The sequence below is a fragment of the Mustela nivalis genome (assembly GCF_964662115.1).
Source record: "Mustela nivalis genome assembly, chromosome: 6".
NCBI classification, from domain to species: domain Eukaryota; kingdom Metazoa; phylum Chordata; class Mammalia; order Carnivora; family Mustelidae; genus Mustela; species Mustela nivalis.
Genome location: NC_139025.1, coordinates 155158471 through 155179977, shown reverse-complemented (window position 1 = coordinate 155179977; position 21507 = coordinate 155158471). Strand labels below are relative to the sequence as shown.

Here is a 21507-nt window from a genome sequence, read left to right as displayed (position 1 = left end):
GGCTCTTTCCCCTTCCAGGTTCCATGCTGCTGGAAGCAGGGGGCAGGCTGCGGATCAAGGCGGCCTGGGGAGGGAGAGGCCCCAGCCCCAGGGCAGGGGCGAGGTGGGCGAGGGCTGATTGTCCACTTCCCAGAGGAGGAGCCGGGGGGTCAAGCCGGCCCCACCAGAACCTTGGTGGCGGCTGCGGTCTTCAGCCTGCCTGAGCGTTCGGGTCGCTGGGAGCCATCTGGGGGGCCTGTCCTTTCCCGTGTGATCCAGTTCCAGCTAAGATGTCACCAATAATACCCAGTCACCTCTCAGGGCTGTGGGGAGTTAGGAGCTAATGTATGCACTGGGCTCATCCCAGATGCCCTGTCCCTGGGTACTGCAGCCTTCCCGGCTCACCCAGGATTCTGGGGCCGTCTGCGGGGCCAGCACGCGCCGCCCTGTCTTCCTCCGGGGGTCCCAAAGCCTGTGCCCCAGCCTCTCTCAGAAGCAATGATCTCCATCGGCAGCGCCGTCTTCAAACAGTTCTGGCTACGGGAATGCTCACTCAGAGTCAAGTTCTATTTCCAGTGAGAAAAGCTGCAAAAGAGGGAGTGTTGCCCTGGAGCCTCAGAAGGTGGGGGCCGTATGACTTAGGAAGCCTCCCTCTTGGGGTTTCTGTAGAATGGGAATATCGAGGGAGCAGGGGGAGCTGCCCCGATATCCCACCGGGCCCATCAGGGTGTATGATTCTAGTCAACACCAAGGTGTCACGGTCTACCGATGCGTGAGTCGGAAATAACCAGAACGCGCTTCCAAACGAGGAGCTGAAACGGTAATTTCTGCGATCTTGCTTATTCATTCCCGAGAGATGTACGGGGCACCTGCTGAAGGTCGGGCCCTGTGGGAGCTGCGGGTGGGCCCTGGGGAGCAAACCCAGGACAGCCCCTCCCAGGACGCCAGTGGGAGCTACCAGTGGGAGCGGCAAAGTGGGAGGGAGGGGCGGCGCGGGAGGGAGGCAGGGAGGCTGGGGTGGAGGTTGTTCCAACTGTCTTGGGCCCTCTGGCTTGCAGCTTTCCTGCAAGCCCAGGCTACCTCCGCTGCTGCTCATTCCTCCAGCCTGGCAGGGTCACCAGCGTTGACTCCACAACTTGTGCCTGAACTATTTTTAACCGCCTGTCGCCATGGCAGCGTGAGAACTGCTGGGAGAGATGTGGCCTTTGTGACAGTGCTCAAGACGCCCGCTGCCCACTTGTCTCACTTAATCCCCTGCGTGCGGCACCCAGACCGGCACCCAGACCGTTACACCTGCCTTCCGCGGGCAGCCCGCTGTGTGCCTCTGCACCTGCCGCGGAGGGGCTTTAGTGAAAACGAACCCAAACTGAATGCAACCACCTCCCTTCCTGCGTCTGCTCTGGGGGGTCAAATCGTGTTACGAATGCATGAGAGTCTCGGCACGTCCCTGCTGGCTTCTGTTGCCAAAGTCTCGTGGCGACACCAGTGTCCACTGCTGCCGTCCACGTCTGGCTCCCGGGCTGACGTCTGCCAGCCTTCCAGGGCATCTGCAAGCGCAGACGGTATCATGTACTGACAGATGGTGATGTCCTTGCCCTGTTTCCAGCTCCTGCGTCTGCCTGCCCGGGAGAGCTAGGCGCTGCACCCCGCGGCCCTTCCTGGTCCCTACATCAGAGAGCAAGGGCTGGTGTCTCCGCGCGGTGCCCTGGCCTGGGGATGGAAACAGATGCTTGATTCTTGCGTGTTGACTGCAGGGCCCACGGGGAGTGGAGTGTGATATTGTGATGCATACTAAGAAACATGTATTTGGTCATATTCCTGGTCCAGCACTGAGCTCCTGAAGCCCTTGAAATTTCCCCAGTGGTGAGAGTGATAACGTCTCTGTTGTTGTGACTTCTGAGTCACCCAAGGATGGTCCCCGAGGAACCCGGTGTGATTGGAGGGTTGGAACTTTCAGCATCTACCCTCCCCACTTCGGAGAGGGGCAGGGGCTGGAGACCGAGCTCTGTCACCAGGGGCCAGCAGTGCCATCAGTCATGCTTCCAGAACAACCCAACAAGGGCAGGTTTCCAGGACCTCCTTAGTTGGTGAGCACTTGGCATTGTGGGGTCAGGAAGCGGGGGGGGGGGGTCATGAAAGCTCCGCCCCCTTCCCCCCCATCTGACCCTCTGCACCTCCTCCATCTGGCTCTTCTGACTTACAACCTCTTCCAGTAAACCAGTGATCCAGTAAGGGCGGTGTTTCTCTGAGCTCTGTGGGCTGCTCGCTGGTCCCAGGAGGGGCCGTGGGAACCTCAGATCAGCCGGAGGGTCAGAGACACAGGTGAGGGCTGGGGCTTGTGACTGGTGTCTGAAGCAGGGACCGTCCTACAGGATCGAGCTTTTAGCCTGCAGGACCTGACGCGTCTCCAGGTAGACAGTGTCAGAACGGATCTCCACTCCGGGCCGCCCAGCTGGTGCTGGGGAGCAGCGTGGCCCAGAGAATAGCTCCCACCTGCTGGAGTGGGGTGCACACTCACAGCAAGTCAGGGGGGCTGTCTCTGGGACAGCAGGCAGGGCTTCATGGGAAAGGGCAGAGAGCCCGACTCCGAACAAGGAGCACAAAGTTGGGTTTTGCGCGTGTTCTGGGTGGTGCGCCCTCCTCCTGGATGGCCGGTCGTTGGGTCTCTACTCCCAACCCCTTCCCACGGCCTCTCCTTCAGATCCAGCCTGCCGCGCACCTGCCTCTGGTCCCTTGTCGCATCCCCGTGTCTGTCTGTCTGTTCGAGCACTCTCAGAGGACAACCAGAAATGCCTTCTTTACAAAGGCATTTTGAAAACTGCCTTTGGAATTGTCCTTTAAGACACTGTTTTTAAAAAATGAGAGCCGAGGGTGCCTGGGTGGCTCAGTGGGTTAAGCCGCTGCCTTCGGCTCAGGTCATGATCTCAGGGTCCTGGGATTGAGCCCTGCGTCGGGCTCTCTGCTCAGTGGGGAGCCAGCTTCCTCCTCTCTCTGCCTGCCTCTCTGCCTACTTATGATCTCTCTCTCTGTCAAATAAATAAATAAAATCTTAAAAAAAAAAATGAGAGCTGAGCCTCGGAAGCTTACAGAAGTCAGCTCCTCAGTTGCTCACTCTAACTTTTCCAGCTACAGAGAGTGGCCTTAGAGGTGACAGATGGAAAGAAGGAAGAGGCACTTCGCTTCCAAGGTAGCCTGTCCCCGTAAACAGAACCGGGGCAGAAGGCGGGGTCGGGGGGGCGTACCCCTGCTTTGGCAGGAAGTGAGGTCTTCCGGAGGAGGGCTGCGGTGGAGGGAAGGAGTAGTTCTGAGAGCACGAGCGATCCGCGCACATACCAGTAACGATGTGGCTCCTCACCTTATCAGAGCAAACGCTGCTATTGTCGCTATGCTAGTCTGTTTTTATTTGGCATTATTTTATTCAGGATTCTATTCCGTCTGGTATAGATGCTGCTGCCTATAACTGCGTCCGGCTATTACATTTGCATCCTCTGTCTGTTTTTGTCTTTTTTCTTTCCTTTAGTTCTAGGTGTGCTTCAAGGAAACAGCGAAGATTTGAGTTTTGTTTTTGAGGCACAGTTGACATTTATTTTGTCTGGTCTCAGCTTTGCTGAGAACTTTGAAAGTAATTTTGTATTGTGAGGCTTCTTTCTTTCTGTCCCCCCGCCCCCCTCCCCAACTCCCTGGCCTTTGGCAACTACTGATCTGTTTTTAAAAAGTGATTTATTGGGGCGCCTGGGTGGCTCAATGGGTTAAGCCTCTGCCTTTGGCTCGGGTCATGGTCCCAGGGTCCTAGGATCGAGCCCCGCATTGGGCTCTCTGCTCAGCAGGGAGTCTGCTTCCTCCTCTCTCTCTCTGCCTGCCTCTCTGCCTACTTGTGATCTCTGTCTGTCAAATAAATTTTTAAAAAGTGATTTATTATAGGTAGTTTGAAGGGAGAGAATAGTATAATAAATCCCCACCCGACTTCAACCCAAGCTCGGCTGCACCTGCCTGCTTCTCCCTCGACACAGTATTGTGTGTGTGTTTGCTTGGTTCTAGATCGTGTTCAAGCTGTGCTTCTCAAACGTTTTGTTTTCATGGGTTCAGAACCCTGGGATCATGACCAGAGCTGAAGGCAGATGCTTAACCAACTAAGCAACCCAGGTGTCCCTGATGTATATACTTTTAATGAATAATAACTATATTAAAAAATCAAGAAGAATGACATTCTACATTTTCACAATTCCCTTCAGTGGCTGGTGTGAGGCACACGGACTCTCAGTAAAAGCCAGCTAATTTTCGCACCTGCTTGTGCATCCAATGGTTACGTTATGTTGTTTGATGGCAATACGTAAAGGGAATCTGGCCCTGTACAGATTCCCTTGGAGAATGAAGGTATATTTTAAGTCTTTTGAGATCTTTGTGGATATTGTTTTTTGATACTCTATTCACACTTGATAAACACTAGCTTTTGGATGTTAGTTGCAATGTGGACTCTGACTTTATATCAATAAACTTTCTGTACTTTTTTTTTTTTTTTTTTTTTAACCTTAAACCCATTGTTCTCTCCTGGGCTCTGCGTCTTCCCTCATCCCTAATTTTGTTTGATTCATCACGCCTCCTTCATTTGGAAAACACTGGTTACTAAGTTATGTGGTTCTTCCAAATGCAGACATATTTTTATTATGCAATATCCGCACATTACATTTGTTAATATCATCACTAGCTTTTCAGGATATCCCCACGTTCTGGACAGCTGGCAGAGCCTTTGTTTCCCCTAAATTCCAATTTTCACTTGAAAGCTCACGTTTTGTGATTGGCAACAGATATGGTCCACTTTTTCACTTAAAGTGATACCTGATTTTGTTCATTTTGGGGAAGACGTCTGCCAAATACCCAGTAGGGTCGAACTGACCATAACTGAACGGACCCAACAGAGGATCTGTTCGTCGGTTTTCAAGGAAACGTGCTCCGTGGAAGCAGCAGCCAGTTCAGCTGAAAATGTAAATCGTCCAAGTGCTTCTCCCCGAGACCATCACCCTCGGGTGCAGAGCAGAAGGTGCTCGCTGGGTACGCGAACCGGAATGAAGGAAAGCTCGTTCCCGTGGAGCTGGAAGGCCAGCTGGGAGCTCGGGCACCTGCCACTCCCGGGCCCTTGGCGGACCCCACCTGGGAGGAAGGAGGAAGGTTTCCTCTGCCCCCCAGCAACAGCCCAGCCAATGAGAAGTCGCTACACTTGGAGCTCCGGGTGTTGGCCAATGGAATTGTAGTTTACAGCAGCCTCCCAGCCCCGCCCCCTTCCTTCTGCAGACCAGCCTGGTCAGCTCTGCTCTGCTCTGCTCCCCGGGGAGGAGCTGGGGTGCCGCCGCCCCGCCCCTTCCAGCGAAGCTTCCCAACCAAACCCTTTTTGCTGGGAAGGGAACTGGCTCTTTTACTTTTAGGTCGGTTGCACTTTGCATTTTTTTAAAGATTTTATTTATTTATTTGACAGACACAGATCACAAGTAGGCAGAGAGGCAGAGAGAGAGAGGGGGAAGCAGGCTCCCTGCTGAGCAGAGAGCCCGATGCAGGGCTTGATCCCAGGACCCTGAGATCAGGACCTGAGCCGAAGGCAGAGGCTTTAACCCACTGAGCCACCCAGGCGCCCCTGCACTTTGCATTTTTATCACCTGGAATATGAAAACGATGTATTCTAGAAGGTCGGGATTTAGCAATATAGTTTCTATTGCTTCATATAGTACATTCTTTTTCTTTTTTTAAGATTTTATTTTTTTAAAGATTTTTAAAAATTTATTTATTTGACAGACAGAGAGATCACAAGTAGGCAGAGAGGCAGGCAGAGAGAGAGAGAGAGAGAGAGGAAGGAAGCAGGCTCCCTGCTGAGCAGAGAGCCCGATGCGGGGCTCGATCCCAGGACCCCGAGATAATGACCTGAACGGAAGGCAGAGGCTTAACCCACTGAGCCACCCAGGTGCCCCCTTTTTTTAGGATTTTATTTGTTTATTTGACAGAGAGAGAGCACAAGCCAGGGGAAGGGCAGAGGCAGAGGGGAGAAGCAGGCTCCCCGCTGAGTAGGGAGCCCTCCGCAGGGCTCGATCCCAGGACTCCAGGATCATGACCCAAGCCGAAGGCAGATGCCCAACAGACAGAGCGACCCGGGCGCCCCGTACGTACATTCTCCAGTGAGACAAGCTCTCCAGAGTTTCTCGTTATGTCGGCGCGGTGCTGAAGAACACAGGGACTGCAACAGTTTGGTGCCACTGCCTTGAACTGGGCCAGAGCACCCCTATTTTACCCACTGTGGCTTCTGCACGTCCCCGCATAGACCTCAGGGAATCCCTCAGGGGTCTGCGGACCTCACACTGAGAACCATTGATTTTAAGCAAATCTCAGACATTATGTCATTCACCGGTAAATAACAAGTGTCCCTTATAAGAGGGAGAGGGAGAAGGAGGATCCTCGCTGAGCAGGGAGCCCGATGCGGGGCTGGATTCCAGGACCCCGGGATCATGACCTGAGCCGAAGGCAGACGCTGAATGACTGAGCCCCCAAGTGTCCCTACAATTGCTTTATTTGAATCAGGATCCAAGTTTCGGCCACACGTTGTGTTTTGGGTTTTGTTTCTAAAAAGTTGACTCCAGCGTCCCTTCCTCCCTCTATGTTTATTCCACGTGTCTGTGGAAGAAATGGTATCACTGGAGCGGTGGCATTTTCAGCATCCTGATTCGGCTGATGCCAGCCTCCTGGCCTCAGTTTACTGTTTGGCCTGTGTTTCCTACAGACAGCTTAGACCTGGCGCAGGACCTCCTAGCCCTTCACTGCTGATGTCCTGGACCAGATCGTTCTCGGCGGTGGGGGCTGTCCTGGCACAGCGGACGTGTTCAGCAGCATCTCTGGACTTTCCTCGCGGGATGCCTGGAGCATCTTCTCCCACTGTCCATGTGGGACGAGGCACCCCCCAGCTGAGAACCGCTGCTCTCTAGAGGCTCAATTAGATTCTGGCTCGGTTTTATTTTGGCAGGAGTAAGTCAGAGGTGGTTCGGAGCGCTTCTCATCACATCTCCTCTGGAGGCACATAGTGACGGCTTGTCCCACTTTCAGTTTCTTGAACGCTGGTCCGTGAGGTCAGGCGTGGGGCCCTCCTAACCTGCCACCTTTCAAGCCCCCCCACCAGCCCTCCTAAAGTTTTCCCACCACTGATGGTCGCTGCCGGGTCAACTCTTTCATTGGAGATGGAGAGGGGCGATTTGTTTTCTAATTCAATCTCCTGCTTCTGTCTTTATTAGCTGGAACACTTTTCTCAGGAAGAATTTTCCCTGATTAACTATTTGGTTACCCTGAAATACTGTCCTTACAGAATGAAGCTGGATAAGCGTCTCTTTTTCTCTCTTTATTTACTAACTTCCATAACAAAAGTGGCAAGAACAGTCTGGACAGAGTCACCGAGTTCCCCTTCCTGGGCTCGGGTCACTTTATGTCCTCACCGGCAATCTGTGTCATGTTGTCTGTGCCCTGTCACTGGCATCTGTCACCCAGCGTTTCTGTTTGCAGGAATGGAACAGGTAAGGGAGGTCGCCTCAGTGTAGATTTAACTAGGGATGCTGTCCCTCCTGCTCTGTCATTTCCTCCCTGCCTCCCCTCCCCCGCCCCTTCCTGCCAGTGTTCATGGACTGTCCCGCGCACCACAGAGGTCCCGTGCACAGGAGGTTGCCTTAGTCACGAATGCCAGGTCCAGCTCCAAAGAGGCAGGAAAGTGTCCCGCCACCTTGGGGTTGACATTCTGCCAAGGAGAGACCATGAATGGACCATCACTAACTATGCAGTGAGTGGTTCCTGGATCACGACTGAGAGGGGGAGTGAGTGCTCAGGGGTGACAGCTGTTCGTCCACGGGCTGAGTCCTCCGCACACGGCGCTGGGTGAAGGTGTGGCCAGAGTCTTTGGTGAAGACAGTGGGCTGGGCGTGCGGACCCCGTCGGTTGCGCACAGCCGCGGGCACCGGCTGACACACATGTCCTGGGCCTGTGAACACGGCGAGGGTCCCTGTGGTCTCCGCTCACGGGCCAGCAGGACAGGAAATGTGAAATCCAGACACACCGTAAGTAAAGCGCCTTCATGGTGCGGCGGGAGCAGAGAAGGCGCTCCAGAGCATTCCCGGGACGGCTGCGGGGAGGGGAGGCCACCCAGGGCTTCAGGAGGTGGGAGCTGGGCAGGGGGCACCCCCTCAGGCGGAACCATGGACGGCTGAGCGTCTCTTTGGAGTAAGTCCCTCGTCATCCTCTGACTTGCCCACCGGCACAATGGGGGCCTGGTGGCTTCTGGTCTCGGGACTTCGCTTCTCTCCCCACTTGTCACGGGCAGACAGCGGCCCCCGGTGTGGCCACTCTGCAGCTGGGATTCGGGGTCCTGAGATGGGAGGAGGAGCCCAGCCTCCCTGGCTGGTGGAATCAGAAGGATCCTTCCGGAGCAACAGGGAGGCGTGGGGTCAGAGTGGGGGAAACAGCCACCAGGGGCCAGGGAGCGTGGGCAGCCGGAGAGGAGGAGGCAGCAAGGGACCTGCTTTCCCCGGAGTCGCCACCAGGAACGCGGCCCCACCCATGCCGGGATCTTGGCCAGGGGAGCTCCGTTTCTGCCTTCTGCCCTCTGGAACCATAAGGTAATAAAGCTGTGTTGTTTTTAAGGCCCTAAGTCTTGGCCATTTGTGACAGCCGCTATTGGCAACTAGCATAAGCCCTCGCTTTGCTTACCCTCAAAATGGGGGCCACAGCCGTTCCTGCTGGTGGCCTCGCCCGGAGGACTCTGTCAGTGGTGCTCCCGGCTCGGCAGCGGCTCCCCGGCGCCCTTCCCGCCCGGTCTCGTGTGGGATCCCGGCTCACGTCAGTTCCTGACTCGCACCCGAGGGCTCCAGCCTCCCCCATACGTCCTCCTCATCCCTTAAGATGAGGTTACAGACGCGGGCGCCCGGCCTCCTGAGTGGCCATCCACCTGCTGGACGCTGGGGGCCGACGGCGTGGGGAGGCAGAGCCAGGGCCCCTGGCAGAAAACGCAAGGCTCGCCTGTGAGGAGAGGCACGGGCAGGACTCAGGGACGTTGAGCTGACCGCTCGTCCGCTGTGTGGCCCCAGGATCGCCCTCCCCTCCTGGTCAGCTTGGTTTCCTCTTGAGTAGCATTGCGGCAAGATCCGCGGTCCCTGATGCCCTTTATCCCGAAGTCCTGTCGTTCCAGATGAAGAATGGTTTCCTGGAGGGGGATCTAGAGGTGTCGGGGGAGACAGTTGGGGTGACGGGTTCTGCCGCCGTGGAGACACGGCCCCGCTTGCTGAGGACACGGGAGGACAAGGCTTGGAATCCGGGTCATGTGGCTTCTGCCACGCGCAGTCCACTGTTCAAGGGGGCGTGGCCGGTCACCTGCGCTTACCGGCTGCTCTGGGGTGAACAGGAACCCACGTCGGCCCAGAGCAAGTGCCAGTTTGCATTTATTTCTATTTGTTTGTTTGTTTGTTTGAGCAGACTCCATGCCCAGCACAGAGCCCCACGCGGCGCTCGATCCCACGACCCTGAGATCGAGACCTGAGCCGAGATCAAGAGTCTGAGGCTCAAACCGGGCATCACTCCGTGTATTTTTACAGTAATTTACATTTATGTCTGATTATCCAGTGCACGTTCATTGTAGGGTGACATTCCACGGAAAATATAGAGGAATCAAAAGTGAAAACCACCTCAACGCCGTCGCGTGGGTAGAGCCACTGTCATATACACACACACGGGGTCCCATGTTCTGTGTTTCTGTCCTGTCAGGTTAGTGGCTGTTTGAGACTGTTTCAGGAAGCTGACTTATTAATGTTAGCGTCACCTGTGACCTTCAACATTCATGTCTTTTCAAACAAACTTTTAAGTGCCCTTTATGCCGGACACGGGGCTCGAACTCACGACCCTGAGATCCAGCTTCGTACGCTCTGCTGTCTTTTCTCCTTCTCACCTCTGTGGATCCCACTCCAGTTTTCAGATCCAAGCGTGTGCAGGTCACAGGACCGCAGAGGGCAGGGACGTCTGCGTCTCTCCGCACGTGCGGAGACTGTCGTGTGTGGGAGCACCGTCGGCAGCAGCAGTCGGGCCGCTGGGCGCTGGGGCCGGACCCCACGGCAGGCCACACCCGGGCAGGCCCCAGGCTTCATCAGTCCCTCCCTCTGCAGAGAAGCCTGAACCTGCTGCGTCATGCTCAGGAGAGCCAGGCGAGGGCGGGGACATGCAGGTAGAAAGGACGGACACTGGGGTGGGGTGACAGTGGGGTGCACAGTGGGGCGCGTGGAAACTCCCCTGCGGTGAGCCTGGCCCTGCCGGGGGGGAGTCCTGACCACACACAGGCCTCTTGGGACGCTGCTGGAGACCAAAGAAGGTCAGGCTCCTTGGGAACAAGAGGTGTCTGGGGACGAGGGGTGTGGCCCCGGCCCAGCCACCCTGTGGCTTCAGTTAGTGTCCTCAGTCCTCTGAGTTTAGAAGTTTCGAGCCTTCGGTGGGTAGCTTGGCCAGTCCTAGGCGTTTCCTTCCCCTTTCCTAGGTCAGTAATGCACGAGGCCCGGCCCCTTGCTCTGCTGTGAGACCTTGGCCACCGGCCCCCTTGCCCCACTGAGCCCGCTGCTGGGAGGGGCCTCTCTAACAGGGGCAGGACACACCGTGTTCCTCGTCTTTGCTGCGACAGATTGCGGTTTCCCAGAGTGGGTTTTCTGGAACCTGGGTCAGAGCCACAGCCGGTCCCGCACAGGCTGCAGAGTCTGAGTGCGGGCACAGCGGCAGACACCGTGAGCGCCCAGCGTCTTCCCGGGCACGTCCACTTTGAGCATCACCGCCAGGGTGGCCCCTCCAGCTGCCCTCAGGAACGATGTAGGAATGCACGTTCTCAGGCCTGGATGAGGGGCGCTGGGGGTGAGCCTGCCTGGGTCCGGATTCTGACGCCCGCCTCGGTCCCAGGACCGGCGGCAGGACCCCTGGCTGAAGGCAGGGGCCCACAGCCGAGGCCGACCTCAGAAAACTCCTGAGGGGCTGGGTCGGGCCCCAGCACCCGGAGACCCCAGCTGGGTCGGTCTGGGCAGTGTCCGCACGACGGACTGTCAGCACCGTCTGGAACAGGGCGCCCAGGGCGGTGGTCGGGGGGCGCTTTCGCATGCCCGGATGCATGGCAAGGTCTGGAGTCCTTACTGGTTGTCACGCCTGGGGAGGGGGGACGGGCCAGGATGCTGCTGAGGTGCTGTGGCACACGGGACGCCCCCCCCCCACCCCCCAGACTGCATGCCTCAGCCCGTCTCAGCCGAGCCTCCCCCAAACATCGTGTCACTGAGAAGTAACCAGCTCTCCTGACCCACGCACGCCCCTGGAGACCACGACAGAGGACCCCTGACCTTTCAGCGCAGCCTGGGACTGACTTGCTTTTGTATTTGCGCTTACGTCTCATCACTTGCCTGTGCTTCCCGAGGACGTGAATCTTCGTCTGTGTTCTCTTTTCTCATTGTTGTTTCCCTAGTGACGAGGTCCGGCACATAAGCCCACAGGAACCATTTGCCGAATGAACGAATGAATGAAGGAACGCATGATTACGATGGGAGTTAGCGAGGGCGATATAGTCCCTGGCCGGTGGGCGGAGCGCGCGACCCTTATCTCCCGGATGTGCCTTTGAGCCCCCTCGGGGGTGCGGTGCGGTGGGGGGTGGGGGGTGTAGCGATTCCTTAAAAATAGAATCTTTTCCCACTGTTGGTGGGAATGCAAGCTGGTGCAACCACTCTGGAAAACAGCATGGAGGTTCCTCAAAGTGTTGAAAATAGAACCACCCTATGACCCAGCAATTGCACTTTTGGGTATTTATCCTAAAGATACAAACGGAGCGATCCAAAGGGGCACGTGCACCCGAATGTTTATAGCAGCAATGTCCACAATAGCCAAACTATGGAAAGAACCTAGATGTCCATCAACAGATGAATGGATCAAGATGTGGTATATATACACAATGGAATACTATGCAGCCATCAAAAGAAATGAAATCTTGCCATTTGCCACAACGTGGATGGAACTAGAGCGAGTCATGCTTAGCGAAATAAGTCAAGCAGAGAAAGACAACTATCATATCATCTCCCTGATATGAGGAAGTGGTGATGCAACATGGGGGCTTAAGTGGGTAGGAGAAGATTAAATGAAACGAGATGGGATTGGGAGGGAGACAAACCATAAGTGACTCTTAATCTCACAGAACAAACTGAGGGTTGCTGGGGGGAGGGGGGTTGGGAGAAGGGGGGTGGGATTATGGACATTGGAGAGTGTATGTGCTTTGGTGAGTGCTGTGAAGTGTGTAAACCTGGTGATTCACAGACCTGTACCCCTGGGGATAAAAATATGTGTTTATAAAAAAAAAAATTAAAAAAAAATAGAATCTTTAAAAACCAACAAAATTAAAATAAAATTGCACCTGTAATACAACTGCAGTTTGATAAAATAAATGTATGTAAAATATTTAGGTTTTTTTTTTTTTCTGTAAAAGCTGTTACATGACAGGCATTTGCATATTTCATGATACTCTTCCTTTTCCTCCCCTTGAACTGGAAGGAACATTCTGCCTTCCCCTCCCCCAAGCTCCCCGGGGAGGGAGGGGGTCTGCTAGGCCAGCACGGCCTGGGAGGGCCGGCAAATGGGTAGGAAGAAAGGATGAACGCAGAGTGAAGCAAGTCCCCCTAATTTAATGCTGGGAAAGGAGCGGAGCCTGTCAGACGAGGAAGAGAGACCCGGGGACCCCTTGGGGTTGGGGTTGGGGCTGACAGACTGCTGGGGGGTGGGGGGGACAGGGAGGAGCAGGCCAGCAGGTGACCAGAGACTGGGAACGGGACGGGAAGAAGTGCTTGGGTACATTGCAAACTGGATTCCCTTTGACTCTGAGGTTCTCCTGGGAAGATCTCAGCTGCTTTCGATTATTCTTGGAAAGTGATTTTCGAAACAGAACTGGGCTGGGACGAGGCGGCAGACCCCGCTTTGGCAGGAAGGAAACGTCCGGTGACACTGCAGGTGCTGTGTTCAGGGTGGCGTGCCCTGTGAGGGTTTAAGCCGCTTCTTTATCTGCTGCTGGGCTTCCCACACTCCCTCATTATCAGTGTAATCCTTTTATAATAAAGAGAAAGTTTTCTTTTCCCTTGAGCCACGAAGAGTGTGCGGCCTCTGCTCGCTGCCTGGGGCCTCTCTCCCCTCCTGCGGGATCGGCGCCCGGGTGGGACAGGGGGCAGGCCGGCGGCAGGCGGGTCCCCTCCTGACTGTGGCTCAGCCTCTCTTCCGTCTCCCACACGGTTCTCCCTGGCTGGGCTGGCCGGGGCCGGCCTCAGCTCCCCAGAGCCCTTGCCAGGCACCCGACGGCACTTGGGGGGGGGGGGCTCGTCTTAGCTCCGCAGGCCTGGAAACGGCCCTGGCTCTGCCCTGTCTCTTCCTAAAACGGGGGTTCGGTGAATGGCTGTTCCCCTCTGACTCATGTACATGTACGCTCTGTCCGCTTCTCTGTTTTAATTTTAGATTTTCTCAAATTCCATCACGACTCTCAGCTGAGGCTCCTTTGCCAGATCCTAGGAGGAGTGGCTTTGGGCTGTTCCCCAGGACGACCAGTGGTTCTGCCTCGCCCGGGACTGCGAACGGTTTGCGGGACATGGGCCTTCTTCATGCCGAGCCAGAAAGTCCTGACAAATCCAGCCGAGCTGGGCGCTGCCGCTTCAGGTACCCAGAGATGTTCATGCCATTGTCTTCGTGCCCTGCAGCGTGTCACGGGGACGGGGGATGCCCCCTCTCTCCGGTACAGGTGTGCTCCCCACAGCAGGTGCAGAGCTGCCCCTTTGTCTCCTGGATCATGGCTGGGACCAGATTCAAACGCATGAACTTCCCTCCATCCCCGTGGGCCTAGAGGCGGTGACAAAATGTCAGAGTCAGACAAGGGGCCTCGGGGGAAATGGGGCAGCCAGTCCGCCCGCCCTCCCACAGAGACGCAGCCCCAGGGAAAGGTCTCGGAGGGGCTGGGAGGGTCTCCCCCGGCGACGCCCCTCTGCAAGCAGGCCCACATGCTGCTCTCCCGGCGTCCCATGAACGTGTTGCAGCTGCCCCCCGCCCCCCGGAACCCTGCACACGGGGAAGCCCCTCCAGGGGATGGGAAGGGTTTGGAGAGAAAGAGCCACGAGACGCTCACAGGACGCGAGGCACAAGCTGACAGCTTCTAACTAGGTTAGCTAAACAAGGACGCTGCTCGGAGAACTGCCACCCAGACGCTATTTTGGGCATTTCGGAGGCACACTGGTGACCATGACTTACACTGGGTAGAGTGCCTATTTTGGGACCTGCGTTTGCTGAAATATTTGCTGAGTATTTTTGTAAGGTACCTCACATCGGAAAAGATAAAGGCAGTTTCCGCAGGAGGCTCCCAAGGAGGGCGTGGGGGGAGCCGGTGATCACAATGCGGGGGCCTCCTGTGGCAACGACGCTTTCAAGACCAGCTCTTCAGAGCCAGGGGGTCAGGAGCAGAGCAGAGCTGGCGCACGATCGGCATCAAACGGAGGCTGTGAGTTCGCTGCTCTGCCGGTTTCCCCATGGCTCCCACTGTCCCCAAAGAACGAGGTCGGGGGTAGAGCTCAGAAGTTCAGGGTCAGGGGGTCCTCGCTCCTCGCTGTTGGGAGAACACGGGCAGGCCTCGCTCCCTTCCACCCCCCGGGGTCACGGTCCTGTATCCCCTCCAGGCACAGCTGGCGTCACCCTGCTTCTCAGAAAGAGTTGGCGTCAGAGCCTTGACGTCCACGGTGACCTTCTGACAGGGGCATCCCGGAGGGCCTGGGGTCCACCCGAGTGACTTGGTCTGGGTTCTGCGTTCAATCACCTGCAGATCTTTCAAAGCCACTCGCTGTGCTCGGGGGGTCGGGCCCCGGTGATTCAGCTTCCGACCTTCCTGTGCTTGGGAATCACCTGGAGGTTGTAGTTTCCCGAGTGGGCAGGTCTGGAGGAGGCCTGAGACGTTGCGTTGTGAACACGCTCCCAGGGCATGTGGCCGTGGGGGATACCACACTCCAGGAGCAGGATGCAGAGGGAGCCGCCGCTGTCTCGGACGGGCACCACCTCTGGTCCCGGGTAAGCCGAAGGCCGCCGGTTCTCCATCCACATAGGATGTGAGGGGACCACGTGCCGTGGCCGAGGCCTCTGCCAGCCCAGCCGTTCCCCAAGCGCAAGGATGTGTGGCCCCAGCTCAGGAGTCGGCTTGGACCGGCTCCCAAGGATGGGCTGTTGCATTTCTCTGGTCAGTCACAGCTGTGATTCAAAATTAATGTACGAGCTTACAATTAAATTCCATTAAAAATGAAGGTGGTGAACACTAAGATTCATCCCTTCCTAATTAATACCTTTTCCTATTGATGAAGTCCCAGAACCTAAGTCAGGTTCGGTGGGGTGAGGAGGTTAGGAGCCGACGACTAAAGAAAGAATTCTTAAGACGTCATTGGTGCAAAATGGTGGTTTATTAAAGCACGGGGACAGGGCCCGTGGGCAGGCAGAGATGCGGCTGCCGCGGGTTGTGAGGGGTGGTTGGTTATATACGCAGGAGTTGGGTAGGTGAGGACAAAGGGGTGTTCAGAAGGGCTATTGGGGCAAAGAATACTATCAGGATATTGAAGGCTTAGTTGCTATCAAGTAAAGACAATTGGGAGTCTGGTGGAATGTTACATTCCTGCTATCAAGCATCCTTGTTAATGAGATTTAGGTTTAGAAGAAATTTAACTTTATTTACTTTTCCTTCTACCTCCGCCACCTTCGGTTTTTATGGAGGGGAGGGTGACATTAGGCTTGAGGAACTGAGTTCTGTGTCTTTGGAAATTGGGCTATTGATAAGGTAACTTCTTTGTTGTCATCTCAAGGAAATTTGCAAACCAAGGGAGACTCCTGTTTTGCAGGATTGTGATCTCAGCAAGTTAACTATTTATCATTTTATGGGAGTCAGGGGTGCCTGAGGAATGCTACACCTATGGAGGGGAGCGGATGAAGGGGGGGGGGTGCAAGGCGCCAGCTCTTGCTTTGTCCTCAGCCAGCCTCCTGCTCCCTCATCACTATCATCCGAGCTGGTGAGGCTCTTTGCTCTGGTGAGTCTGTGTGGCGGGCGTCCTGCCTACAGGTTTGCCTCTCGTCCCCGCTCTGCCTTCCGTGACAGCCTGACGACAGCTTGGACCCAGCCGGGTGTGAGGACGACGCAGCCCCGCTGGCAGCTGTGACCGGCCGCGGCTTCGTTTCAGTGTCCACGTAAGAGAGCGCCTCACATTCGATCACGGATGTGAGGGAGGAAACTTGCGACAGAGCAGATCGAACTTACCGTGAGTGTGGAAACCGAGCAGGCTTCAGTTCCACGAGCGTGGTTTGTACGGGGTGAGAACCAGCTGGGCAGGGGATCACGGGTGGTACGGGACGACGGAACATTCTGGGGGGAAGGACTCGGGTTGCGACGCAGCTCCTTCGTGAAGCCTGGGATGCAGCTCCTTCGTGAAGCCGTGGGTGACTCGTGTCCACAGGCTGAATGGGGAGATAAGAGTTCGCGAAAAATCAACGAGACCGTTCTGCGAAGACCAGCCGGCTGTCTGGGATTCGCAGGAGAACACTGTATGATTTCTTATTCTTTGTAGATAGCGCAGCCCACGTCATTTCTATTAATCAGGTTAGAATGAACTTCTGCACGTGTGTGCTCATAGGTGGCTGTCTACGGCTACCCCCGCACGTAGTTATAAACATGCCCCCATCTCCCAGCGGAAAGCCAGGGTCCTCACCAGCGCACCACCGCGTGTGAGATACAGTTTCCCAAAATATTTTCCCAAGTTGCTGCGCAGGTGACAATACCTTGGAGCTCACAATTAGAGAGAAGCTTTGAGAGGGCCAGAGTGCCTTCAGGTCTGGTCCCAAATTTCCGCTGAGGTGTGCAGAGTGCAGACAGAGCCTTTGCAGCGACACTCACTGTAGAGAGATGTACGTGTACGCACGTAGGGTGAGTGCACAGTCTGAGCACACACACACACACGCACATACACACGCACATACTTCGCACTGAGGGTTAGGAATCAATATACGAACAATGGGGAGGGGGCCTCACCCATCCCGCTGCACAGAGAGAGCCTGGAGGCTTCTAGGCTTCTGTGTGGAGGTCTGCAGTGCGGTTGTACACCAGAGTGCGGCAGTGAGTCTAAGAAGAACACGGGCTTTTTCCCTGGAAACATGAAGCTCACCTTTGCTTTCAGCAATTAGAAGACAGTTCGGTCGTGTCGTGATGATTAGGAAAAAAAACACTATTTGACAAAAAAACGTGATCTTCTGAATCTAAGATTTCAAAGTTAATCTGAAAGGGCAAATCTGTAGTAAAATTCAGGGAGATTGGGAGAGGAGGTACTTGAAGGAGGAACCTACGCCATTCATCCCAAACCGTGACAGAGGCTTGTAGTGACCAGAACGCGGGGACCCAAGTCGCGGGAAAGGTGGGTCAGCGACGTTCACAGATAAAGTCAAGTCTTTACAGCAACGTAGCCCGTGATAAAAATGCAGTTCAAAAGCCATGGGGAGAAGAGAGGTTCTTCAAAAATTTCGCTGGGGTCATTGGTTTGTCACTGGGAACACGGCTCCCCTCACTGCGCACCTCGCTGACGGCGCAGACCACAGACCGTAGGAGCCAGCGTCTAACTGCGAATTACCGAACCCGACAAGCAGCAGCAGAAGGCTGGGTTTAAAGATTTTATTTACTTACTTGACAGAGAGCGAGCATGCACAAGCAGGGGGAGGCGGAGAGGGAGGGGGGGAAGCAGGCTCAGGCCTCAACCCCAGGACCCTGGATCATGACCCCAGCCAGAGGCAGACGCTTCACCGACTGAGCCCCCCACCGGTGCCCCAGGGCTGGGTTTTCATTAGCTTCAGGTCTGAGTGTTCTAAGCCTGGTGCCTTAAAGCCAAGACATTGAAAAAAAAAATAAAGATAGATGTAGACAATTTAAAAATTAAAACCTCATTTATGACAGAGCTAACACAATACAACTCAAATGAAAATAAAACAGTGGAATATATTTGTGATATGTACGACAGACTAAGAACAGAGACATAAAATATGAGAAAGCGTCAAAAATCCGTAAGACAAGTCAGATAGAGAAATGGGAAAGGGTATCACCAGTCAGCTTGATGAGGGAGCACGAGGCTGGCTGAGGACAAAGCAAAAGCTGGCGCCTTGCACCCCCCCTTCACCCTTTCCCCTCCATATGTGTAGCATCCCTCAGGCAGCCCTGACCGCCATGAACAATAAGCAAATAGTTAACTTGCAGAGCTCACAATCCTGCAAGACAGGAGTCTCCCTTGGCTTACAAATGTCCTAAATCTCACTAACAAAGATGATTGATAGCAGGATTGTGACACCTCACCAAAAAGTCTCCCAACTATCTTAATGTTAATGGCTGGTCTAAAGACAACATTGATCCAACAGCAAGGGCAAGGCCTCCCGCAGGCCTGGAACATCCTGGCACCTTGTAGGCCCTCTTTAGCATATGAAAACTCCACTGAAACCTCCCTTCCCCTCCCCTTCCCCCAACAGCAGGGTACATAACCTGCCATCCCTCACAACCCGGGGCAGCAGCTCTTCCTGCCCACGGGCCCTGTCCCCGTGCTTTAATAAACCACCATTTTGCACCAACGACGTCTTAAGAATTCTTTCTTTAGTCGTCGGCCCCGAACCTCCTCACCCCACCGAACCTGACTTAGGTTCTGGGACTTCATCAAGCTCACACACAGGCCCTCACACAGACACACACAACACAACTGATGGACACGACAGGTGAATCAACACGCTTAGTAAGCAGAGAAAGGGAAAGGTAAGTTTTTTTTAAAATAAGCTATCCAGAACTTAAGAGGGTAAAAGACAATGGCTAGTCCCGTGCTCTGTTGGGGGAGTGTCAATTTTTACAATCTTTCTGGAAAACTGTCCAGAAATATTTATTAAAATGTTTAACATTTTCCCTATATTCACTCTGCAATTTCTTTGTAGGTATTTACTCTAAATGGACTAAGGTGTGATAGTTATCATGGTGAAAAATTAGGAATAACGTATAATGTGCACAACCTGTAGGTTGGTTAAATAAGTGATAGTTTTTTTTTTAATAAAAATTTTATTTTTATTTATTTGAGAGGGGTGGGGGCAGAGGGAGAGGGAGAGAGAAGCAGACTCCCCGCTGGGAAGGAAGCAAGACACAGGGCTCGATCTCACAACGCTGGGATCATGGCTTGAGCCGAGATCAAGACTTGGAGCCACGCAGGAGCCCCGATAATATATTTATAAGACGGACTCATTGAAAGCTATTACGTGGTACATTCATTAAGAAAAAACCATTTTCAGGGCGCCTGGGTGGCTCAATCCTTAAGTGTCTCCCTTTGGCTCAGGTCATGATCCCAGCATCCTGGGATCGAGCCCCGCATCGGGTTCCCTGCTCAGCGGGAAGCCTGCTTCTCCCTCTCCCACTCCTCCTGCTTGTGTTCCCTCTGTTGCTGTGTCTCTGTCAAATAAATGAATAAAATCTTTAAGAAAAAGAGAGAAAAACATTTTCATTTTGCAGCACATTGTAAAAAGTCCAGTAGACAAAATTGACACAAAATTTTTATATATGTATAAAAGACAAATTTCTGGGACGACATTCCCCAAAATGTTAACAATAGTTAACTGAATTGTGGACTTCCAAATGGGTTTCTCTGTGGGTTGGTTTTTTTTTTTTTTTGACTCTTCTGTCTTCTTTAAAATTTCTAATATTATTAAAGTATCATTTGTTTCAAAAGTTATTTTCAGTTTGGAGATAACAAAAGAGAGGAGGCCTGATGAAGTTGTGCCCTGAGGATAATTTATATCCTTTAAAAGGATTCCATTGTGTGCAAAGAAGAGTAAGACAGAGCTAACGATGAATTCGACTCACAAAGCTAAGGAACAGACAGCAAAAGAAACAGGAAAACAAGGACAAGTATTTAATAGGAATGAGAGTAGAATGGCGAACTAAAAATAGAAAAATGCTGCCATTAACAAATGTCAAAGATCCATGGAAGAAAAGCCCTGATCAGGTCTTAGGAAGAAAAAAAGAGAAAAGAGGCCCCAGAGAGCCAACCCTGGGAATTCCCAAGAAGGGTATGATCACAGAGAAAACCTACAGGCTTGCCTCTCCAACTGACAACTATTTAAAAAAGAAATAGCATTACTGTAGGGTTCATGAGGGGGTATCATGAATTTGATACATCAGTACCACATTTCAGGGAACAATTTGACCATTATTATTGAAAACTTAAACATTTTTCTTATCTATGAATTCAGAAATCTGACTTTTGGGAATTTATCCAAAGGGAAATAATCACAAGATACGTAAGTAGGTAGCTGTGAGACATGAGAGAGAGAGAGACAGAGAGATAGAGAGAGGCAGAGAGAGACAGAGACAGAGAACAGAGACAGAGAAAGAAACAGAGACTGAGAGATAAAGACAGAGAGAGACAAAGAGACACAGAAAGAGAGACAAAGAGACAGAGACAGAGAGATGGAGAGACAGGGAGAGAGGAATGCGCGACCCCCATGACTGACGAGTAGCAGCGATCATCTCGATCATCTCGGGAGATCATGAACAACCTTAATTTACTTTCCTACTCAAGTGTGAATCACCAACACCAAGAGAAAATTTAGGAGATACAAATGAGCAATTTACAGAAAAGTAGGCAATAAACATTCGAAAAAAGACTCAACCTGACTGGTACTAGAAGAAACACAAATGAAAACAATGACCCAATCCATTTTTAGCGACCGGCACTGGCACATTTTTTTAACGATGAGATCTCCTGTGGTTGACGACGGCTTAACTACGAGCGAGGGATAATGAAAACTGGTTCAACCTTCACAGGGGATACATTTGAAATGTGTATAAAATGGTAAGATTTTGCCCACCTTCTACTTGAAACCCTCAAATATTTTGGTCTAAGGATATAATTCTGAAATGTGAAGATTAACTAAGGGACCTTCGCTGCGGTGTGATTTACGGTGGGGAGGGGCCGTGTGAAATCTTCAACAGAGAACTGGCTCACACTTGCCCTAGAATATATTGCCGCCATCAACAATCAAGCTGAGGAATCGGGTGCAAAGGTGTGTAATAAACCACAGAACAAAAAAATATCTAAGTCGATAGATTCATGGCTGATTTTTTTTTTTTTTTTAAGAAAAAAGGAAGGCATTGCAAGACCAATCCAGCGTGCTCTATGGTTCAGTTCTAGTTCTATAAATTACACCGATGGATTATAAACGTTACCGATGGCCTCTTTCTCTGCTCCTCTGCATCTCCCAAGTGTTCATTCACAAGCGCTGTGACACTCCCATCGCTCATTCCCTGCGTGTTTTCTTGCTCACGGAATTCCAGCTCACGGGAGTGCTCTGGACCAGACCACGGGAAGGAATCACACTTCTCGGTCTTGAGCCAATCGCAGCAATCTGGCTTTTCATTCTCCAGCAGTCCCCACACAGGTCCCCTTC

General features: G+C 53.3%; 1 long non-coding RNA gene across 1 annotated transcript; it reads right to left on the bottom strand.

Moving 5' to 3' along the window:
* Positions 1–12657: 12657 nt before the first annotated feature.
* Positions 12658–19474, bottom strand: LOC309866557. Its single transcript, XR_014312743.1, has 6 exons — positions 17726–19474; positions 17081–17194; positions 16831–16944; positions 16054–16509; positions 14156–15261; positions 12658–13872 (listed from the first exon to the last, which is right to left on the bottom strand). It is a non-coding gene; the product is annotated as an uncharacterized lncRNA (long non-coding RNA).
* Positions 19475–21507: the final 2033 nt, after the last annotated feature.